This window comes from Alosa alosa, chromosome 20 (assembly GCF_017589495.1).
Source record: "Alosa alosa isolate M-15738 ecotype Scorff River chromosome 20, AALO_Geno_1.1, whole genome shotgun sequence".
Taxonomy (NCBI): domain Eukaryota; kingdom Metazoa; phylum Chordata; class Actinopteri; order Clupeiformes; family Clupeidae; genus Alosa; species Alosa alosa.
Genome location: NC_063208.1, coordinates 6,231,507 through 6,236,506, shown reverse-complemented (window position 1 = coordinate 6,236,506; position 5,000 = coordinate 6,231,507). Strand labels below are relative to the sequence as shown.

The 5,000-nt window shown below is 44.6% G+C and overlaps 1 protein-coding gene across 1 annotated transcript in view; it reads right to left on the bottom strand.

The window, feature by feature from the left end:
• col16a1 (collagen, type XVI, alpha 1) overlaps nucleotides 1–5,000 on the bottom strand; it is a 127,087-nt gene that overhangs the window by 112,980 nt on the left and 9,107 nt on the right.

The following is a 5,000-nucleotide window of genomic DNA, read 5'->3' as shown; positions in this document are numbered from 1 at the left end:
GATGATGTGTGTTTATTAGGATAACGCACTTTTATTAGGATGATGTGTGTTTATTAGGATGATCTGTGTTTATTAGGATAAAGCACTATATTAGGATGATGTGTTTATTAGGATTATGCAAACTTGTGGTGAGCCACCTTTATCATGATGATTGATCATTATTATGGTGATTGAGTGGAATATATGTGTCTTAAGTAAAATACAGTCCATGCCCTATACACTGAGAATCCACAGCTTAGTGAGACCACACATGAACAACAGATGTCTCCTGTGTTAGCAGCGTTGTCTTTGGAGGGAGCAGGATGGAAGCGTATCTCAGAGAAGACATCTAAATCTTACTGTAGATTATTTTCAGGGAACAGACAGGTGAAGGGTGGAGAGAGTGCACCAAGAAAGTCAAGACAGATGAGATGAGATGAGATGTGAGAGGGAGAGAAGTGAGTCACAGGAACAGCAAAAAGGTCTGATTGGGCTAGGAGTCGGTCTCCTGAATCTTTTTTTGAAAAGCCGTACGGCAGTTTTGACAAGATTGAATCCCCACAGAGGTGCTCAATAAACTCCGAACTGCTTCTGAACTTCCCCCGTCAGAGCATAGAAAAAAAAAACAAATCTCTCTCTGCAAAGTCAGCACTGTCACGCACTCGAAAAAGGAAAGATAGTGAGATGTTTTGCTAACTTTTTGTTCCCTTTTCCCCGTTCCATTTTTGCTCTGTTCCTCCGGTGTTTGGATTTTTGAAAGGAGAGAAGGCGGAGAATGTGTTGCTCCACATACCAACCTGAGTGAATCTGCAGCACATTACAGTATTCGGCTGTATTTTAGTGCGAGGTGAAGAGGGAGGAATTAAGACACGCGGTTGTCAGTGAGGAGCCTGGGGATGCCCCCCCGACACATCCGACAGAGAAGCCAGACAGGAGGAGGAGGAGGAGGAGGAGGAGGAGGAGAAAGGAACGAAAGTGGGGAGGATGCAATGCACCTGAGGGACAAATGTGTGTGTGTGTGTGTGTGTGTGTGTGTGTGTGTATGTGTGTGTGTGTGTGTGTGTCTGTGTGTGTGTGTGTATGTGTGTGTGTTTGTGTGTGTGTGTGTGTGTGTGTGTGTGTGTGTGTCTGTGTGTCTGTTTGTGTGTGTCTGTCTGTGTTTGTGCATAATATCAGTGGGCGACAGACATGGGATGCTGCAACTCAAAGTAAATCTTCACGACTTACCATCAGAATAACAAAGTAATTTGCCAGCAGGCTCAGTGTTTGTCTTCACACACACAGAAACAGAAACAGGGTGGTTACGCAGGAGATCTCACCCGCCAGATGTCAGCTATGACAGCGGAGCATTCTCCACCCTCAACACTCAATAAAGCACAGCCTAAATAGAGTGGTGCATGCAACCCAACTCAACTGACTCAACTGGTGTGTCCTCCATTGGAAGTCGCCATATATGGAGAAGAAGGTGTTTTGTGTATCCATAAATCTGCTGTTTGAGATTGTCATCAGACCCACATTGGTGGATCATGCCTCAGCAATGTTCTGTATCTGTAACATTTATGTCCTTATGTACATTTATTATGAATTGCGGACATAAATAAAGTAGTTAAAATGTGTGTGTGTGTGTGTGTGTGTGTGTGTGGTGTCATAGAGTGTGCTAGAATAATGGTCGCCTCACTGCCTGACAGTGAGCACAAGGTTGCTAACTGAACCCACCGGTGCAACTCAGGGATTAAAAACACGTGCTAAATGTCCAGTCCCTTTGCTTTAGTCTAGGTTTATTATCTTGGCACTATATAGATAATTTCACAAAAAAAACAATTAAGGGTAGGTGCATAAGATTAGCCACACATGCTTTAGTGAAGAAAAACATAAATTATGACATAGTCAAAGGTTTCATTTCAAGCCTTTGGAAACAAAGTGCTGACGTGATTGTGAAACTGCCCACATGTTCACATAACTTGGGCCAAAGCAACAGGGTTTCTTGACAGGGTTACGGGGAGTGCACTATTTGCGTTTTTACAGTGAGCGCTTTTTGAGCCAGGTGCTGATAGCCGAGCCCAGAGTAGCTAAAGTTCAAAGCGCTTCACCTGTCAGCGGAGCCCTAAACGCACCCCTCTCTGATGCCCTAGCGCAAACTCCCAGCTCCTTCTAGCATGTCACGAATGCAGGAATTACTGCGGAACAAGCTCTAATAATATCCAGATTGCTGGAAAATGTGATTGAGTCAGAGTTAGATGCTAACTCTCGGTAAGCGTTTACTGCTGAGCCTTGTGCTATGTTTTCCATTAACAGTGAGGGAGAACCCCCTCCACCCCCACCCCCCTTTCCAAGAGACCGTAACTCCCAATAAACCCCCAGCATTTGAAGTGGAAAGACTCAGAACTAGAAAGACTCCAGGTTAATAAATTAGCCATTGTGCTGGTCTTTGTAGGGCTTGGCAATGAAGTGTAGCATGACACCAACATGGCTGGCATAAGTTGTTTATGGTGATGCCAGCACTGCTTGTTACATACCCTTCTCTCTGGTAAATTAATTCAAGCTTTTTGATAAACTCAGTGAGAGTCAATGACCCTTGCTTTAGGCCTGCTCCCTGCTAGGAGCTGTTGTTTAGCATTGTGCTAAAACCTGCTTATAAGCCACAGAGGGAGAGAGAGGGATTGAATTGAACAGAAGGTCAACAGGCCTCTGCACAGCGGGGCGAAAGCGCCTTTTCTCTGATCAAATCTTTCTCCTGGCATTTTCCGTAATTGGACAGTCTGCGTTGCCAGACGTGTCGACTGGAGCCACTTAAAAGAGAATGGCAGCCGCACAGCAGGAAAAAAAGAGACGCATGCTGGGTAATGTACAGTAGTACTGTGAAGGTGAAACTGCTGCTCAGGGAAGGGGGTAGGGGGTTGGTGGAGTTAACCCAAACTCTTCTCAATGACATACTTGGTCGTCTTCCCAAAGATGGAATTGTAGGGTACGCACTGCACAGCACAGCAGAAGATGGAAAGTCTTTGATGCTGAAGTATGTAGGGGTGAGCTCAGTTTCCTACAGTGGATTGTTTTCCACAAGTTTGGCCTTCTACATCTAACTACATGGAGTCTGAGGCTTCTACATCTAACTACATGGAGTCTGAGGCTCAGAGGCACAAAGGAGATCATCAGTCAAGAGCCCTTTTAAAAAGTGTTACTCAGATGAGGAACGCTGCCAATCCTGTACACAACATTATTATCACCAAGGGGTAATCACCAGGGCCCAATGTTGTAGTTATAACGTACTTATAAATGTCCTTATTAAAGTGTACTGACATAAAACAATAAATCATACTATAACTTTGTGTCAGTAACACACAAACCCTGGCCTTCAACTGCACTATACATACACACACCTAAGCACATCTTAAAGGATATACTGCTTCAGTGTAAAAGTACACTGTCCTCATCTATTCATTACGATATGGAAATGTGTGGAGGGGTGTAACTGTGCTGCATTCGGTACATTTGATTCACATGTGTACTGAACCTCACACCCTGTACCAGTTCAGTTCAGTATGAATACACCCCTAATGGAAACATAATATGGGGCCAAGACCTACCCATGGATATCAGTAATCTGTTATTACAACAGCTCTGTGTACATGTCAGATCACACAGAGGTGTGTTATTATAGGAGGAGAAACGCACGCAGACATGGTGGTTCATAAAATAACATCCCTGAGGCATTTTGGTTTGCGATTCATCTTTCATCAGGGCGTCACAGCGCCTTGCTGTAAAGATTTCACCGTAGTGCCAAAAAGCGATGGGCTGCCCACCGTCGGATACGGTAATCTCCCCAGGAGCATGCAGGACCAGAAGGATTCATTTCATTATTACAATTTAAAACATTAGTCATAAAATATTACAATTCACTTACATATTGAATGTTAAATTGTAATCATGAAATAAACCAGGTTAGGCAGTATTAACTTGTGCAGTTATACATATAACTTATTTCACTGTGGGATTAAGCTCTAGACTAGCCTGGCTCTAGACTAGCCCAGGCATGGATTAAGCTCTAGACTAGCCTAGCTCTAGACTAGCCTGGCTCTAGACTAGCCTAGCTCTAGACTAGCCTGGCTCTAGACTAGCCTGGCTCTAGACTAGCCCAGGCATGGATTAAGCTCTAGACTAGCCTAGCTCTAGACTAGCCTGGCTCTAGACTAGCCTAGCTCTAGACTAGCCTGGCTCTAGACTAGCCTAGCTCTAGACTAGCCTAGCTCTAGACTAAAAGAGAAGTTCTCAAAAAGAGCTTTTAGTCTAGAACCTAAATGAAAATCCAATGAAAATCTCCTACACCTACCAAACCTACAGTATAGTTTAGGGTAAGGCTTATCAGCTACTGGCTGTGTTCTGGGTTAGGGTTATCAGATAGTGTCTGTGTCTCTGGGCCTAAATACATGATAAGGCTGGCCAAATCTGGGTTAGGGTTATCAGCTACCGTCTGTGTTTCTGTGCTTGGGCGAGGGTTAGGTTAAGGGCTAGACTTAGGGTTAGGGCTATCCGACTACTGTCTGTTTCGGTGCATGAATGCCTGAATGAGGTCGGCAACAGTTGAAACACTGGAAGAAAAAAAAAGAACTAGGACTCATAACATCACCCTGTCAACCTGTCAAATCACTGTGTTGCTTTGACTGAGGTAAATTACAGTATATTATGAGTGTACAGTGACTGGGATTGACTGGACCAAGAAAACTATATGGACAAGAAGAACCTTTTTTTCCAGGGGTCACAGAGAGCCTTTAATTCTGTAGTATGGTAGGGCCAGTCTGCAGCTCTGCAGTGTGAAAGGACAGTCTGCAGCTCTGCAGTGTGAAAGGGCAGTTCACTCTGCAGTGTGAAAGGGCAGTCTGCAGCTCTGCAGTGTGAAAGGGCAGTCTACAGCTCCGCAGTGTGAAAGGCCAGTCTGCAGCTCTGCAGTGTGAAAGGGCAGTCTGCAGCTCTGCAGTGTGAAAGGGCAGTTCACTCTGCAGTGTGAAAGGGCAGTCTGCAGCTCT